The sequence below is a fragment of the Macaca thibetana genome, chromosome 3, assembly GCF_024542745.1.
Source record: "Macaca thibetana thibetana isolate TM-01 chromosome 3, ASM2454274v1, whole genome shotgun sequence".
Taxonomy (NCBI): domain Eukaryota; kingdom Metazoa; phylum Chordata; class Mammalia; order Primates; family Cercopithecidae; genus Macaca; species Macaca thibetana.
Genome location: NC_065580.1, coordinates 83,760,638 through 83,780,740, shown reverse-complemented (window position 1 = coordinate 83,780,740; position 20,103 = coordinate 83,760,638). Strand labels below are relative to the sequence as shown.

General features: G+C 35.4%; 1 long non-coding RNA gene across 3 annotated transcripts in view; it reads right to left on the bottom strand.

Annotated features, from left to right (window-relative positions):
* The window catches only part of LOC126949997 (uncharacterized), a 173,904-nt gene that overhangs the window by 49,826 nt on the left and 103,975 nt on the right, over positions 1 to 20,103 (bottom strand). For all 3 annotated transcript variants that reach the window (XR_007724022.1, XR_007724023.1, XR_007724021.1), the window contains exon 3: positions 5,176 to 5,299. This is a non-coding gene — a long non-coding RNA (uncharacterized LOC126949997). The remainder of the gene's footprint in view (positions 1 to 5,175; positions 5,300 to 20,103) is intronic.

The window sequence follows — 20,103 nt, the reverse complement described above, 5'->3', positions numbered from 1 at the left end:
CTCTAATCATCTTCTTAGTAAATCTTTGCCAAGAATATTCTAAGTGTCCATAGCAAGCTTAATTTTTTGCTGGAACAGTGTTATTTATGAGTTCTAAGCTATGAGGAAATTATACAGACACTTTGACATTCATCATTTGGTGACTGGATGTGAAATACTATCCAGTGTAGCTATCCAGCATTTATATTTGGTTAAGTTGCTTAATATGTTTGCATTCACAAATAGAAATCAAGTTATTCTATGTTTCACTAGTTATTAAGATATGCATAGCAATCGTTAGCTGTATGTAATTCAACACTAATTGGGACAATTATTATTGAAACTAACCCAGTATTCATAGAACAATCCAATTTGACTTTTTAAAAAGGAAATAAAAGTAAAAATAACATAACATCATAACAGCTATATTGGTAGCTTTCCTTGTGATATAACTGCTGAAATTTTATTAAGGTATTCAATGTTTGATTAACCCAAATAGTGTCACATTTCAGGTGTGGGGATAAATATAATAGTGATAAATAGGGTAGGGCTGATGAATCTAAACTTGTACATATTTCAAGGATGAAACTAAATTTAATGAAATCAATCTTTGTGTGCAAGGAATTGGGCATCATGGTCATAATGGGGAGAAGACATTGAAATTGAGTGAAATGTGGACCTGTTTAATCAGAGAATAGTAGAAAAATTTAGAGGGCTAAGATATCCAACTACCAAATTTCTAGGCAGGCATCACACCTGAGCAGTGCTAGGCAGGTAAACTGGATCTCTGGAGGTAAGGGAAAAAAAAAAAAAAAAAAAAAAGAAAGAAACATTACTTGGAGCATTTGCTGATTTGTAAGTACTGCCATGAAGGCCATTTCTGAGCTATCAATGTTATGTCATTGAACATGGGTAGTGAAAAATGATGCACAGAATCAACTCTTCCAAGCGGGTACGAGCCTGCTCCAAAACGCCTTTGCAAGAGTGACATTAGAACTCATCTTACCCCAGAGGCTGAGAGGTTCCTGGGTCCCTTAAGTTGGATCTGAAGGGAATTCATATCCTGGAGGAGATCTTAATGCTGCTTATAATATACCTAATTGTTTTGTTCAATATTCTAACACACCTGTCTTCCACATACATCATTAATGCAGCTGTACTGTAAAGATTTTGTGAGGTAAATGGTTTCATATATATCTGAAAAGTCCAGATTTGGAAAGAAATGCCTTCAAAACATTTTAAGTTCTAAGCGAAAGAGGTAAACTGAAGATGAATCAGTGGTATATGTTCAAAAAATATAGTCATATCACTCATTGGATAAAATTCTTTTATGGTTTCTGTTGCATTTAGAAGTCATATGATTTGATAACACTGACTCACGGGTTTTGTTTCTATCCTTTTGTATCTTTTATTTTGCAACACTGTAGTTGTCTATTTTAATTTCTCCCCAATGGGTAGAAGCTATGCTGTCCACTATACTTTGTGCCTAGTGCCTCGTGCAGTGCCTAGAACAAAATACATGTTCAATTCAATAAAGGTTTTAATATGTATTTCATTTGCTAATGATCTGACTGAAAAGTTAAGAAGGATTTAAAACTCTTCCTGTTTCTTCTGAAATTAATTAAATTCTAAAGTGTAACTATGATTTAAAGGAAGGTAAGTTGTAACGATTTATCACCATTTGTTGAAAAGGGTAAGAAACAGCCGGGCACTGTGGCTCAGGCCTGTAATTCCAGCACTTTGGGAGGCTGAGGTGGGTGGATCATGAGGTCAGGAGTTTGATACCAGCCTGACCAACATGGTGAAACTCCATCTTTACTAAAAATATAAAAATTAGCTGGGTTTGGTGGTGCACAACTGTAATCCCAGCTCCTTCAGTGGCTGGGGTAGGAGAATCGTTTAAACCTGAGAAGCAGAGGTTGCAGTGAGCAGAGATTGTGCCACTGCATTCTAGCGTGGCCTGGGTGACAGAGCAAGACTCCATCTCAAAAAACAAAAAAAAGTGTGAGAAATATTATATAGGCAAGTTATATTTACAATTTTAGAGGTGTATTGTTACTATTTTACCAGAGAGCCTTGGAACTTAATGCCAAATATGTTTTAAGAGTGTGTGTTGTACTATTTTCTCTTTCACTGGTGGTTTTTGTTTCTGTTGCTATTGTCATTCTTTGTGGCATAGACTTTACTTCTTGTAAAATTTTAGTTATCATCTTCCTCCTCTATATATAAAGCAGTATTCTGTTAGGACAATAGTTTGGATAATAAAACTACATTTTCTATCTTAGATTATTGTTTCATTCATTAGATCACTTAATTACTCAGACTAACTTTAAATAATATTTCCCTAATTTTGCTGAAAATATAGTAAAAATAAGAATGCATGAGATGCTATATTCACAAATTTTCAAAAATTCTAAACACATTCAGACTTCAGTAAGCAAAGTATGTGAGGCCAGCTCTGGGCTCATAGATGTGACAGGAATGAGGTGCTAGAGAATAGTTAAGACAGAAATGGATGCTGGAACTTAGAATCTTTCATTCAGATTTCTTTAAAGGAAGTTATTTTTGAAAAGCAAAATACATCACACTAAGAGTAATACTAAATAAGTATAGCTTGATTTATAATAGTAAAGGCCAAGCATTGGAATAATTACTGCTAACTTTCCTGGGATAAGTTTATGTTTTGCCTTAAGGAAAATAAAAATAATTCACCTCTTGCTCATTTGAAGAACAACCATTTATTGTCTATGATGTGCAAGATATTATACCATGAACTGAAATGATAAACCAATAAAATTTTTTAGATTTAGTCACAGCTTACAAGAAAGTCTTAATCAAGTAAGAACTAAACAAAATGATGTGATGTGTGGAAGATGCTGTAAGAGTGATGGCCATTCAATAATATGTTAGTGCAAATTATATAGATGTAATCATTCCACAATGCCTATGTACTTCAAAACCTCTTGCTATATATGGTGCATATGATAAATACATACAATTGCATTGCCAGTTTTAAAAATAAATAATTTAAAAACAAATTTGAAACTTATTATCTTAATTGGCTATTGACAGCTGACAGGGCTGGGTGAAGAAACATAGGTATTTGTGCTTGAACTTGAGCAATGTATAAACATTGCTCTCCCCCCAACGTTGCCTCCTCCCAGTTTTGTGCCCCTGGAAAACATTTATACATCAGTCAAGTTCAAGCAACTCAAAGGAAAAACAGTCCAGAAAAATTAAAGAATAACAAAAACATGAATTAAATAAGTGTGAGAATTATCATGAGTCACTACAAAAGAAGCAAGAATTGTGCATTGTCTATACCTGAAGGGTGTCATCTGCCACTTTAGACTTGGTGTTTATTTCCAGACAGTGGCTTCTAAAGTGACTGGTGTAATCAGAGCTGTGATTTAGAAAGATAATGGACAGCAAGGTGGGGGATAAGTTCAGAGAAGTTTGGAGACTTAACAGAGTCAGTATGAGACCTGATGACGGTTCAGGCTCTAAGTGACAAGAGTAATGATGAAGAGTGTAAAGAATGAAAAGATTTTTTGAAATACTATTAAATAAGGCTTTATAATTGACTAGATAAGAGGTAATAATGGGGACAAATCAAGGATAGCTTTACAGTTTCTATCAGGAAAAGACAAAAATGTCAAAAAGTTGAGAGAACTAGAAGGCACTAGCCATGTAAAACTGGGAGGAATTTGGAAATTTGCAGGTCATTGGTAATCTGAGAAGTTTTGTTAAAAGGTACAAATGACCTCCCAAGCCATCATAGACACCATGCCTCTGTGACTCTCTTTACTGTGTTATTTCTGTCTATAATGCCAACCCCTCTTCACAGCTAAAATTACCTACCAGTCAAAGTCTAGCTTCAATGTTACTACTTAGGATGACAATCATGGTTTACTGAGAGACAACTGCTGTGGATGGAGGAATAATTCCAGGCTTTAAAATCAGACGAGCCTGGGATCTCATCCCAGCTCCTGCTACTTACCAGTCTTGTAACTTTAAGTCACCTCTCTGCTTCCACTGTTCCTTCTGCACATACTTCATACGAAATGTGTAAGGCATAAGTTAGGTAATGCAGGTGACTGACTTATCATTGCATTACAGACTCATCTACCTTTTCATAGGACAAAGAGTAATTTCTGAAGACAGAGTTCTAAGAACTTTATAGTTATTAACTCACAAGGCCTCCTATGAAATGCAGAACACAGCTAATACACAAAGGCTGGCTTCAGATGCAAAAGTGGTACTTTTAGTATCTGTTTTAACTGAAGGAGTAAAAATATATATTTTCAGATTAAATCACTGTTTATTAGAAATCTTGCACTCTAACTTTAAATAGAGTCCAATGGTTAAATTTGATTCTGTTTGGATTCTATTGTGTTTCTTAACTTCTAAATGGTACAGATATCCTTTACAGCCTTTCAAATTATAGTTTTAAATCACCCAAATTATTGAGAACACTGCGTTCTAGATTAATTATATTTTTTTCTATCCTAATTGAAGCAACCCTGTTTTTATTTTTTATTTAAATAAACATTTTATTGATGGTTCACTTTCGGAACTCTGTTTTGTTACTAAGGTAATTTAATGAGTATCTTACAAAAGTTTCCTACTTTTCTTTTTATAGTGTGGAGGCAATAAGACCACCATAAAGCCAGAACAAAAATACTTCTTTTTTGGAAGTATTTTATGGGTCTGTTATTACAGTTTTGCTGTCACACTGGGATGTGAAAAATAAAGTATTCCACATCAAGTCCCTCGGTGAGTACAACTGGTTTCCTTTGCAAATAATAAATTCCAAAGAAAATATTTGAACTTTATTTGCCCCTCATGCCTTGGCCCTGATTTGTGCCTATTGGGAAAAAAAGAACAAAACAAAAGGAAAAGCCTTCATTCCAAACACATCAATGTCATCTCTGACTCCTGCCTTCCAGTTGAAGCATTCATTGTGGAATCCTTGGCAGGTAGCATAATGCCTGGCACATAGTAGATTTAGATAATATTTATAAATAGATGTATGAATGAATAAAAGCATTAATGAACATTCACATATTTGCATGTTCTTAACTAAAGATCTTCACTGGAGAATAAACAGCCATGATCTACCCTTCTTAGGCCATATTTCTATGAAACAAAATAGTTTTTAAAATAAAAAATCAAGCCAGACACAGTGGCTCATACCTGTAATCCCAGCTTCTGGGGAGGCTGAGGTGAAAGGCTTGCTTGAGCCCAGGAATTCGAGACTGTAGTCACCTATGATCATGCCACTGCACTCCAGCCTGGGTGTCACAGTGAGAATCCATGTCTAAAAAATATATCAATAAATAACATTTACCATCATAAAATGAATACACTTAAATTATTTTTACATTGGAATATTTATTAAGCGATAAAAAGTCATGTTGTGGAATAGCATTTAATGGCCTCGTAAAATGTACACATCAGATTTCTAGGCTTAAAAACATGACAAACAATCATTTTATAAGTATCTAAGGACTATAACTGGAAAGGCACTATAGGTAACAAAATTATGAGCAATTTTAGTTTTAAGAAATAAATTGCATATTCTAAATGCTTTATAATAAACAGGAATCATTACTGTATTCATTCACTCATTTGACATATTATTGAGCAGCTATGGTATACAGCAACTCCATACAGAGCAACTAAGCACTCGTATAGAGATTCTTCAGTATACCCAATAAACTGGATCCTTGAATTTATCATTTAAAAGTTTTAAATGGTCAGATACTATTGTATCCCTGCCATATTTAGAAATATTTTACACACATGCAAACAAAACATGTATAAACTTAAAATACCAGTGTTGAAATGTTGGCAGAAAAATAGTGAAAAATTGCTAGTGAAATGAAACTTGGTACTCTGTCCTTAGAAAAAATATAATAATATATTTGGAGAGTCATAAACATATGTGTAATTTATGGTTCATTTATCTAACTGCAAACATGCCATGAGCAATGATTTAAATGAAGAAACACTGAGTGCATTAAGATATTTATTGTGTTTCAAATTGAGAAAATACTTTATAAAAAGCAAATTGTAGGCCAGGCACTGTGGCTCATGCCTGTAATCCCAGCACTTTGGGAGGCCAAGGCAGGCGGATCGCGAGGTCACGAGATCGAGACCATCCTGGCTAACAACATGAAACCACGTCTCTACTAAAAATACAAAAAATTAGCCGAGTGTGGTGGTGGGCGCCTGTAGTCCCAGCTACTCAGGAGGCTGAGGCAGGAGAATGGCGTGAACCTGGGAGGCGGAGCTTGCCGTAAGCCAAGATCACACCACTGCATTCCAGCCTGGGCGACAGAGTGAGACTCTGAGACTCTGTCTCAAAAAAAAAAAAGGGGGGGGGAATTTATATACATACTTAAAGAAACTTTGAAAAACACTTAAAAGTAGAAAGAAGGAAACAATGTTGCCACTAGTAATACCTCCCAAAGACCACATTTAAAATATTAATTCAAGTTAAATGCAGTGACATTACAGAGTGCAACATTGTTGATAATTTGTATATTTCAATAATCCATTTTACCTCCACTTGCAATAAGAGGCTTGCTATCTGTATCAGCGGTCCCCAATCTTTTTGGCAACAGGGACTGGTTTTGTGGAAGACAATTTTTCCACAGACCAGGGGTGGGTTGGGGGATGGTTTGGGGATGATTCAAGCACATTACATTTATTGTACACTTTATTTATATTATTATTACATTGTAATATATAATGAATTAATTATACAACTCAACACAGAATCAGTGGGAGCCCTGAGCTTGTTTTCCTACAACTAGATGGTCCCTTCTGGTGGTGATGGAAGGTAGTGACAGATCATCAGGCATTAGATTCTCATAGGGAGCATGCAAACTAGATCCCTTGCATGCACAGTTCCCAATAGGATTCAAGCTCCTAAGAGAAACTAATGCCTCCACTGATCTGACAGGAGGTGGAGCTCAGGCAGTAAGGTGGCTGTCAGTACAGCTGAAACTTCACTTGCTTGCCTGCTGCTCACCTCTTGCTATGTGGCCGTGTTCCTAACAGGCAACAAACCAGTGCTGGATCATGGTGGTCTGGGGATTGGAGACCACTGATCTGTATAACAAATAATTTGTCATGCATTTCCTCTACCTGAAATCGTTTTAATTCCTTAAAGTGCAATCAAGGTGAGGCTAAAACATACCCACTCTCTAATGTCACTTATAACCAGCCCCTTACCCACAACTGACTCCCAAATACACTTAACTAACACTCATTCTCCAATACTTTCAGGCATGCCCTCTCATGAGGATGTCTCTTGGACTCTTGGTCTTCATTCATTTTCCCTTATCTATTATCTCCATCCATTTGTTGAATGCTTATTCCTCTTTAAGGAAGTAGCTAAAATGCCAGTTCATTGGTAAAGCTTTTAAAAGTTCTGAGAGTAAGGTTCAATTTTTCTTTTTTATACTTTTTACTTGCACTTGCTGCATTTCTTTTGTTTTTATGGTTAGTCCTGTATGTATTATTCTCTCCATTTAGGCTATACATCTTTCAATGTAGGGTTTGTGTTTCTAATGTCATATTCCTCAAAAAAAAAAAAAAAAAAAAAAAAAAAAAAAAAAAAAAAAAAACAAGTACATGTTATTCCTCCTGAGAACGTGATATTTATTAAATTAATTCCATTCAATATTGGTGCAAGTCTCTGTAAACACTCTTCCCCCAGGAACAGTAGAGCTCAAGAGTTGATGTGGGAATATCTGATTTCATACAGTTTGAGCTGTGCTACAAAATATTTTTTTTTTAAATTGCGTACTCAAAGTCCAAACCATATTTTGTTTTAATAAAGTATAACTTTATGATATAATCATTTCTGTAAATTTTTATAGATAATATAAGACTTGTAATCTGCAGTTTTAATTTCATATTTAACAAGCATTACTTTAAATATGGTATTTCTAGATTTTCTTTGTCCAACTTCATGCTCACTTTGGGTGAGCTCATTCTATCCTATGACTTAAATACCATCTGTGAATGAATATTTCTAGTTTTGGTAGGGCTAGACTTCCAGACTAACATATACACTAAGTGACATAGCCTCAGAGAAATCAAATGAGCATTTAAACTGTTGCCCAAAAATTCAGATCTTAAATTCAGATCTTACCAACTCCTTTATCAGGGTCAGAAGATGGCTCATGTAGTCATGATGAAATTGTCTGAATACAGGCTTTTGATATTTTCTGTCACTTGTTCTGACCCTTTTACTATTGCCACTGTTGATGCACCTACTAATGTTGTGAAGAAGTATAATATCTTCCACTTCTCCCCAAACGACTCATGAGCATCTCATAGCTGCTATGTTATTGGCACCCAATAAAGTTATCCAGGGCACTGTGATCCTACTGTACCTTCTATAAAATGTGCTGCTTCTGCTTTCTGCTAGTTACCTGTGCCACTATGTTGGCAGCTAGCATCATTGAAGTCATAAGTCCTACGTTTATTGTTCAGAATTGAATTTTATCTCAAGGTGGGTTTCAAATTATTATTTCAAACCCCATTAAATTACGCTTTCAGGTCAGGCATGGTGGCTCACGCCTGTAATCCCAGCACTTTGGGAGGCCGAGTTGGGCAGATCATGAGGTCAGGAGATCGAGACCATCCTGGCTAACATGGTGAAACCTCATGTCTACTAAAAAATACAAAAAATTAGCCGGGTGTGGTGGTGGGCACCTGTAGTTCCAGCTACTTGGGAGGCTGAGGCAGGAGAATGGCGTGAACCCAGGAGGCGGAGCTGGCAATGAGCTGAGATCGCACCACTACACTCCAGCCTGGGCGACAGAGCGAGACTCCATCTCAAAAAAAAAAAAAAAAAAAAAAAGCCTTCATTCAGTCTGCATAGTATTTTAATAATTTTATTTAATAATATCACATACTGACATTCTTTTTAAAGATTATCATAAATAATGTAAGCTAAGCTTCTTTTTACCTAGATTAGATAATTATGTTATCTAATTTGAACCTTTTCAGTCAAAACTAGTATTAACTGAATTAAATATTTGATCTGATTAATAGCACTTTTTTTTTTTTTTTTTTTTTTTTTTGAGAGAGGGCCTCACTCTGTCACCCAGGCTGGAGTGCAGTGATATGATCTTGGCTCACTGCAGCCTGGACCTCCCAGGCTCAAGAGATTCTTCCATCTCTGTCGTCCCAGTAGCTGGGACTGCAGGCCTGTGCCACCATGCCCAGAAGCTCAAGGCATTCACCTATTTTGGCCTCCCAAATTACTAGGATTACAGGTGTGAGCCACAATGCCCAGCCACTTGTTTATTTTAAAATGTACATTTTGACTGTGTGACAAAAGATTTTTGTTTATCTAATCAAAATCTTATGTATTAGATTCCTTTTATAATGCCATCTGATTAGGAATTATTCCCTCATTTTAGGCTTTGTAACATATGTAATACGACTTAAAAAAAATCTATCATGCATTTTTAGGTTTGTTGACTGACTACCTACGCTTTAATTTACTTTCTCCCTAACGCCCACTGAAATGACAGAGAAAGCAATCATAGAAAAATAGGAAAAGATGCCTTCAGAGGGCAAGGATTATTAAAGAATTTTTTAAGATATTAAGCAGATGGGATTTAATTAGAAAAGAAACCCCACAGAGGTGAGCAACTGACAACTCAATAGGGACTTCTGAAAAAAGAGTTTTCCAAGTAGAACACCAGAAAACTCCCCAGGATCAGAAAAAATCTGGCTTGGGAGGCAGAGCAGTCCCTGGGGCAATTGACAAAGTAATTAATTAAAGTGCTACAGAACTGCTGTGATGGGATACAGGTCTCAGGCACAAGCTAGCAAGCTCTAAATTAAGTGGAGAACCTGCCTTAGGGCACTCCCAAGGTAAGTTTGGTGGCAGGAGGAGAAGTAGGGCAGTGCCCTCCTCAACTTTCAATGACAAAGTATACATTGAGACCCCTCGAAAGGATCACTGAGACAGAATGAACAGTCTCTACATAAAACAAACATTCTGATAGAAAACGTGGTAAATATATTTAGAAACTTGGATGAGAAAACACATTACAATCTTAATACAAATTCCAGAAGTCATGAGGAAAAAGTGGCATATTTGACCACATAATTATTGATATGGTTTGGCTGTGTCCCCACCCAAATCTCATCTTGAATTGTAGCTCCCATAATTCCCACGTGTTGTGGGAGGGACCTGGTGCGAGATCAATGAACTATGGGGGCGGCTTCCACCATACTGTTCTTATAGTAGTAAGTCTCACAAGATCTGACGGTTTTATAAGGAGAAACCCCTTTAGCTTGGTTCTCATTCTCTCTCTTGCCTGCTGTCATGTAAGAGATGTCTTTTGCCTTCTGCCATGATTGTGAGGCCTCCCCAGTCACATGGAACTGTGAGTCTATTAAATGTCTTTTTCTTTATAATTTACCCAGTCTTAGGTATGTCTTTATCAGCAGCATGAAAATGGACTAATACAACAATCTTTACCTTCATATTGAACACATGTATTATAAAAAAGGTAAGACACATGAAAGCATGAGGAAATACATATATTACACGTAACACACAAAAATACGATCATCCTAATATATAAAAACAGCTCTAAATCAGTGAGAAAAAGACAATCCAATAGAAAAATGTCATACGAGCAAGTTAACTGACAAACTTTAAATTCACATAGGTATTTTCAAAATTACCCATGATAAAAGTAATGCAAGTAAAAATAATGCATTGCCTTGTCAAACTTAAAAAATATATATTTAAAATATACAGTGTCAGAAAAGTTGCGAGGAAAGTAACACTCTCATTCACTCTTGAGTGTAAGCTGATTTAAACTTTTTGGAGAACAATTTGACAGGATTTACCAAAATTTAGCATTGTGAGTAAAAGTTTAATAAAACCCATTCACTTCTGCAGGAAGAGTGCACCTTGCGTTCAGTTAAATCTATAGCTCTCTTTCATTGGAAATGCTATAAAGGTAAAACATCAGGAGTGTTTTCAAGCCAATCTGCTCATTGTAAAAATAGTTCTCATTGATGAAATGCCTCTAGATTGGTAGAACTATAGATAGTGAGAAGCCATCTGCATGTTGTAACTCTCCTTGAAGGAAAACATCTGACTCTCACCCTGGCAAACTGGGTTTCCTATCTTAGATCCTTATAAGGAATAGGATACTAAGTGATATGGTTTGGCTGTGTCCCCACCCAAAATCTCATCTTGATTGTAATCCCCATAATCCCCACATGTCAAAGAGAGACCAGGTGGAGGTAATTTAATCATGTTGATCTCATGATGGTGAGTTCTCACAAGATCTGATTTCTTTGTTTTTGTTTGTTTTGTTTTGTTTTTTTCTTTTGCAATCTCACTGTTACCCAGGCTGGAGTGCAGTGGCCCGATCTTGGCTCACTGCAACATCCGCCTCCCGGGTTCAAGTGATTCTCCTGCCTCAGTCTCCTGAGTAGGTGGGACTACAGGCACACGTCACCATGCCCGGCTAATTTTTGTATTTTTAGTAGAGATGGGGTTTCACCATGTTGGCCAGGCTGGTCTTGAACTCCTGACCTAGTGATCTGCCCGCCTCGGCCTTCCAAAGTACTGGGATTACAGGCATGAGCCACCACACCGGGCTGATATCTGATGGTTTTTACGTGTGTGCTACTTCCTCCTGCATTATCTTCTTTGTGCTGCTTTGTGAAGAAGGTACCTTGTTTCTTTTTTCCCTTCTGCCATAATTGTAAGTTTTCTGAGGCCTCTCCAGCCATGCTGAACTGTGAGTCAATTAACCCTCTTTTGGTTATAAATTATCCAGTCTGTGGCAGTTCTTTATATCACTGTGAAAACGGACTAATACACTAAGTGTGACCCATAGTAATCTTGTAAGTCTGAAAGTTTAGAGAGGCCTATTCACATGGAACAATTAATCTAAAGTTCTGCTCAGGAAAATAATTAACAGTGTGAAGAGAAAATATATGGAGTGTGGGAAAAAGTATTTTGCAAGCCATACATCTGATGAAACGATAATATGCAAAATGTGTCAGAGCTCAAACAACTCAACAGCAAGAAAACAAAAAACCCAAACAAAAAATGGGCAAGAGACCTGAATAGACACTTCTCAAAAGAAGACATACAAATGGCCAGCAGATAGATGAAAAAATGTTCAACATCGCCAGTCATTACGGGAATGCAAGTTAAAATCACAATGACATATCATCTGACACCTTTAAGGGTAAGTATTATCAAAAAGACAAAAGATAACAAGTGTTGGTGAGAATGTGGAGGAAAGGAGTCCCTTGTACACTGTTCATGGGAATGTAAATTAGTACAGCCTTTATGGAAAACTGCAGGAAGTTTCAAAAAAAAAAAAAAACTAACTAAAAATGAAATGACTGTATTATTTAGCAATCCCACTTCTGGTTTTTTACATAGTACATTTGAAATCAGATTGTCAAAGAAATGTCTGCACTCCCATGTTCATCACAACACTATTTACAATAGCACGTGAACCAGCCAATAGCCAAGGAGTGTTCATCGACAAGTGAATATATAAAGAAAAGGCATATATATATATATACACACAATGGAATACTATGCAGCCTTAAAAGAAGAAAATTCCACAACTTGTGGCAACATAGCTACAATTAGAAAATATTATGCTAAGTGAAATAAGCCAGGTACAGAAAGACAAATACTCATGTTTTCACATATAGATGGAATGTAAAACAATCAAACTCATAGAAGCAGGGAGTAGAATGGTGGTTATAGGGTGAGGGAATGAGGAGATGATAGTCAAAAAGTACAAAATTTCAATCAGACAGAAGAAAAACTGTTTTTAGTTCTATTATACAACATGGTAAAAATACAGTTAATAATAGAATGTTGTACATTTCAAAATTGCTAAGAAGGTAAATTTCTTTTTTTTTTTTTTTTTTTTTTTTTTTTTAAGACAGAGTCTCACTGTGTTTCCCAAGCTAGAGTGCAGTGGCGTGATCTCAGCTCACTGCAAGCTCCACCTCCCAAGTTCACGCCATTCTCTGGCCTCAGTCTCCTGAGTAGCTGAGACTACAAGGGCCCGCTACCACACCAGGCTAATTTTTTTTTGTATTTTTAGTAGAGATGGGATTTCACTGTGTTAGCCAGGATGGTCTCGATCTCTTAACCTCGTGATCTGCCTACCTCAGTCTCCCAAAGTGCTGGGATTACAGACGTGAGCCACCACGTCTGGCCTAAATATTTTCATTACCACAAAAAATTTTAGGTATTCAACATGATTACTATGTTAACTAGCTTGATTTAATTATTCCATGTTGTTTTCATGAAGCATAACATGACTTTGTACCTCATAAATTGATGTAATTATAAATTGTCAATTTATAATAAAAAAGACCTCTGGTGGGCACTGGAACTTGCGTAAGTCACTTAAATTTGTTTAACATAAATAAAAATACCAACATACACATAGTAATATATTCTTATTATAAATATAAAGGTATTATAAACATCCAGAAACAGCAGAGCTGATAATTATATTTTTATTACCTATGCCATGTAATATTTTCTACACTCTAAATAGAATGAGGTAGACTTGTTTTACCAAAATGGGAAGAGTCCCATGTTATACTGTTGATTGAAAAGAATACCCTGCAAAACAATATGCATTACTTTTGATATGTGTATATATTTTTCATTCTCTTTTAGGACCTAGGAAGTCCTGAGCACTGACTGGTTTGACTGGTCCCCTAACCACATTTTTCATCTATGAATTTCAATCTTTCAGGAAACTAGACCTTGCTCTTCTACTCCTACCTCATGTGTATGTCTTTCTATAAATGACTTAACTAATATAATCTTGGAGAAACTCTACTGATGATATGTATTCTGTCACTCACAAATGAATCTCTCAGTCAGCTGTGGCTACACATTATGACAGTTAGCGAGCTTTTAAAAAAATACCAATACTAATGTCAACAAGATAGTTAGATAGGAGGTCTCCAACCCTCATCCCCCTACAGAATCAATGATTTGGTAACCATCCAAAGACAAAAATGCCTTTCTGGGAGCTTTGCACTCCAGGTAAATGGTTATCTCTGGTATAAAGAATGGAAAACAAAACTATTAAATACAATTACAATTTGTTGGAGATAAGCAATATAAAAAGTATAAATTATTGACATTGAAAAATCAAAATGTAGGGGAGAGTGGAGTTAAAGTGTAGTTTTCTCAGTTGTCTTTCTTTGCAATCACACAACTTTTTCCAGTCTAAAATAACTTATAATTATAGAATGTTTTTGTGAGCCTCATGGTATCCACAAGACAAAAATCTACAATACACTAAACATAAAAAAGCAAAGAATCAAAACATACTACTAGAGGAAATCACTTAACCACAGAGGAAGACTATATGAGAGGAAGACTATATGAGAGGAAAATCCACAGAGGAAGACTATATGAGAGAAAAAAAAAAAAAGTAACTAGAAGACAGGTAACAAAATCACATCAGTAAACCCTCACCTACCAACAATGACCTTGACTGTAAAAGGATTGAATTATCTAATTAAAAGACATAGAGTGGAAAAAATGAATTTTAAAAAGTCCCAACTATATGCTGACTACAGGAAACTCATTTCATATGAAAAGATATGTATATGCTAAAAGTGAAGGGATGGAAAAATTATTCTATGCAAATGCAAACCAAAACAGAGCAGGAGTAGTTGTACTTGTATCAGATAAGATAGACTTTAAGCAAAAACTGCCAAAAGGGATAATGAAGGCCATTACATAATAATAAAGGGATCAATACAGCAAAAGGATGTAACAATTATAAATATATGTATACCCAACATCAGAGCACCTAAATCTATGAAGCAAATATTAATAGACTTAAAGGAAGAGATAGACTACAATACAATAACAGATGAGGACTTCAACACCACAACTTCAGCAATGGAAAGATCATCTAGACAAAAAAAAAAAAAAATTAAGAATGAAACATCAGGGTAAAACTTCACTCTAGAATAAAGGGATGTGAAAGTTATTTACAAGACCTTCTATCCAACAGCTTCAGAATATACATTCTTCTTAACTACCCATGGAACGTTCTGCAGAATAGATTGTACATTAGGCCACAAATCAAGTCTTAGCAAATTAAAAAAGATAAAGCTATAAAATATGTGTTCTGAACATAATGGAATTAAACTAGAAATCAGTAAGTGGGAATACTTTGTAAACTAAAATATATGGAATTAAATTATACACTCCAGAAAATGCAAAGGATCAATGATGGCATTTAAAAGAAAATATATAAATGTATTGAGACAAATGAAAATAGAAACATAGCATACTCAAACCTATGATATAGCAAAAGCAGTGCTAACGGGAAAGTGTATAGCATCAACAAATGAGAAATATCTCAAATAAACTACCCAACATTACACCTCAAGACATTGGAAAAATGCCCAAAATTAGTAGAAGAAAATTAGTAATCATAGATTATAGTAGAAATAAAGAAAATAGAGACTGTAATGGTACAAAAGAGCAATCAAATGAAGACTTAGGTTTTTAAAAATATTAACATAATTGACAAACCTTTAACTAAACTACGAAAAAAAGAGATGACCCAAATAAATTCAGATGAACAAGAAGACATTGCAACTGTAACTACAAAAACACAAAAGATCACTAGAGACTATTATGAACACTTACCTGTATGCCAAAAAATTAGGAAACTTAAAAGAAATTGGTAAATTCCTGGACACATATAACCTACCATGATTGAATGAAGAAAAAATAGAACACCCACTCAAACAGACCAATAATAAGTAAAAAGAATAAGTAATAAAAAGTCTCCCATCAAAGAAAAGCCCAGTACCTGATGGCTACATTGCAAAATTCTAAAAAACATTTAAAGAACTAATGTCAATTCTTCTCAAGCTATTCAGAAGGAAGGAAGGAAGGAGGAAGGGAGGGAGGGAGGGAGGGAGGGAAGGAAGGAAGGAAGGAAGGAAGGAAGGAAGGAAGGAAGGAAGGAAGGAAGGAAGGAAGGAAGGAAGGAAGGAAGGAAACAAAAATGAATTGAAGTGAATTCTTCCAAACTCATTCTATGAGGCCCGCACTACTCCAACACCAAAACCAGACAAGGACACAAACGAAAAATGAAAGCTATAGGCCAATATCCCTAATGAACATAGATGCAAAAATCCTCAATAAAATACTAGCAACTTGAATCTAACAGCATATCAAAAAGATTATTCACCATGAGGTTCAAGGATGGTTCAATACACAAAATTTATAAACATGATATATCACATTAACAGAATGAAGAACAAAGCCAGATGATTATACCAACAGACACAGTAAAAACATTCCATAAACTTCTATATCCCTTTGTGATAAAAACTCTAAACAAATTAGTTGTAGAAGGAACATACCTCTATACAATAAAGGCCATACATAACAAACCCATACCTAACATACTGAATGGGGAAAAGTTGAAAGTTTTTTCTCTAAAATCTGCAACTACACAAGGATGCGCACTTTGACCACTTCTATTCACTATAGTAGTGGAAGTCCTAGCTACAGCAGTTACAGCAGAGAAAGCAATAAAGGACATCCAAACAGGAAAGGGGAAAGTCAAATTTTATGTTTGCAGATAATGTGATATTATATCTAGAAAACCCTACAGATACACCAAAACATGTTAGAACTAATAAGTCCAGTCAAGTTGCAGCATACAAAATCAACATACAAACATTTATGCCATTTCTATATGACAACAGCAAACTCTGAAAATGAAATCAAGAAAGAAATTCCATTTACAATGACTACAAAAAAAAAAAATGCTTAGGAGTAGATTTAACCAAGGAAGTTAAATAATCTCCACACTAAAACTGAAACATTGATAAAAGAAATTGAGAACACTAATAAGTGAAAATATATCCTTTATTTACCTATTGAAAGAATTAATATTCACAACATGTCCATACTACCCAACGTAGTCTACAGATTCAATGTAATCTCTATCAAAATACCAATGACATTCTTCACAGAAATAGAAAAAAAATCCACAATTTTTTATGGAACCACTAAAGACCCAGATAGTCAAAACAGTCTTGATCAAAAAAGAACAAAGCTAGAGGCATTACACTCACTACTTGACTTAAAAGTATACTACAAAGCAGTAGTAACCCAAGCAGCAAGGTATTGTCATAAAGACAGACACACTGACCAATGGAACAGAACAGGGAAACTGGAAATAAATCCACTCATTTACAACAAACTAACTTTCAACAAAGGCACCGAGAACACAGAATGGGGAAAGGGCAGTCTCTTTCATAAATGTGATGGGAAAACTGAATGTCCACATGCCAAGAATGAAACTAGACATCTCTCTCTACTTACAAAAATTGACTCAAGATAGATTAAAGATTACATGTAGACCCGAATCTATGAAAGAAACAGACTAGAAGAAAACAGGAGAAATGCTTCATGACATTGGTGTGAGCAAGAGTTGTTTTTTTTTTTTTTTAATAAGACCTCAAAAGTATAGGCAACAAAAGTAAAAATAGTCAAATGGGATTTATATCAAACTAGATAGTGTCTGGACAATAAAAATAAGAACCTATAGAAAGGGAGAAAATATTCACAAACTATGCATCTGACAGACAGCTACTAACCAGAATATATCAGAAGCATCAACAACTCAATAACAAAAGAACAAATAATCTAAAGAATGGGCAGACGATCTGAATAGACATTTATAAAAAATAAAACATATGAATAGCCAACAGGTATATTTGAAAATGCTCAACATCACTAATCAGAAATATGCAAATCACAACCACAGTGAGATACCATGTCACCCCAGTTAGAATGGCTATTATCAATAAGACAAAAAATAACAATTGCTGGTGAGGATGTGGACAAAGGGGAAATTTTATACACTGCTGATCACTATGTAAATTATTACATCCATTATGGACAACAGTATGGAGTTTCCTGAAAAAATTAAAAATAGAACTACCACATGATCCAACAATCCCACTACTGGGGATACATCTAAAGAAATAAGATCAGCATGTCAAAGATATATCTGCACTCTCATATTTACTGTAGAACTCTTCACTATTAGCCAAGATATAAAATCATTCTAAATGTCCATCCATAGATGAACAAAAAAAAGTGACATATATACACAATGCAATACCTTGCATATACAGTGCATATATATGCAAGGAATATATACACATTCAGCCACATAAAATAAAATCCTGTCATTTGAGACAACATGGATGAACCTAGAGCACTTTATGTTAAGTAAAGTCAAGCCAAGCACAGAAGGATGATCTCACTCATATGTAGAATCTAAAAAAAAAGTTGGTATCACAGCAGTAGAGGGTGAATAGTGGTTACTAGAGGCTGTGGATGGGAAAAAGAAGGAGGAAATGGGGACAGGTTGGTCAATAGGTAAAATGTTACAGTTAGGGAAAAGAAAAATTCTGGTACTCTATTGCACAGTAGGGTGACTATAGTTAACAATAATGTATATTTCAAAATAGCTAGAAAAGAGAAGTTTGGGTCTTTCATTACAAACAGATGACAACTCTTTGAAGTGATGGATATTTCAATTACCTCGATTTGATCATCACAGAATGTATAGATGTAACATTTCACTGTACCCCATAAATATGTACCATTATTATGTCTACCAACATCTACCAAAACAAAGTCAATAATAAATAGAAAGCCTTCATACAACAATAAAAAATAAGGATATTAAATCAGTAGTAGAAAACTTCCCAAAAAAGAAAAGCCCAGGACCAGACAGCTTTATGGACAAATTCTACTAAACATTCCAAGAATAATTAATACCAATACTTCTTAAACTCTTCCAAAAAATAGAAGAGGAGGAAACACTTCCAAGTTCATTTTGTGAGACCAGCATAGGCCAGAAAGAGAGCCACACAAATATGTCCAACATGTTTTAGAGCATATTTTTGGCGAAGGTGCAAAAGCAAGTCAATGGAGGAAAGACAGCCTTTTCAACAAATGATATTGAAGGAAGCCACAATATCCACAAGCCACAAAAATAAACCCTGACTTAAACTTCACACCACATACTCACATTACATCAAAGTGAACCATAAAAATCATAAAACTGTTGGAAGAAAAAGAGGAATAACTCTAGGACCTAGGAATAAGCAAAGAGTTACTAGACTTGATACAAAAACATGATCTTTAAAACGAAAATCTGATAAACAACTTCATCAAAATTAAAAACTTTCACTCTACATATGACCCTTTCAAGAGGTTGAAAAGACAAGATATCAGCTGGGAGGAAATATTTGCAAACTACAAATACAATAGGGAATTGTGTCTAGAATAAAGAACTCTGAGAATGCAACAGTAAAAAGAAGAGAATCCAATTAGAAAATGTGAAAAAACATTTCTCTGAAGGGATGGCATATAAGCACAAGAAAACAGATACAATATCTTGGCCAGGAGTGGTCACTAGGATTACACTTGTAATCCTAGCATTTTGGGAGGCCAAGGCAGCACTTGAAGCCAGGAGTTCTAGATCAGCCTAGCAAACATGGTGAAACCTGTTCTCCCCATATCTACTACAAATACAAAAAAATTAGCCAGGTGTGGTAGCACACACTTGTAATCCCAGCTACTCGGGAGGCTGAGGTAAGAGAATGTTTGAACCTGGGAGGTAGAGGTTTCAGTGAACCAAGATCCCCCCTCCTGCCACTGCGCTCCAGTCTCGGGCAAAAGAGACCCTGTCTCAAAAAAACAAAAGAAAAGAAATACAGTATCTTTTAGTCATTAGGAAAATGCAAACTGAAACACAATAAGATATCAATACACACCTATCGAAATGGCTAATTAATGACAACCCTAAATGCTGGAAAGAATTCAGATAAACTTGATCAACTGTACATTGCTGGTGGGAATGTAATATGGTACAGCCAAACTGAAAAACAATTTGGTAGTTTCTTATAAACCTAAACATGCAACTACCAGCAATTACACACTTGTGCAATTTATTTCATTAGAAATGAAGACATATTCATACAAAAGTCTGTGCACAAATGATC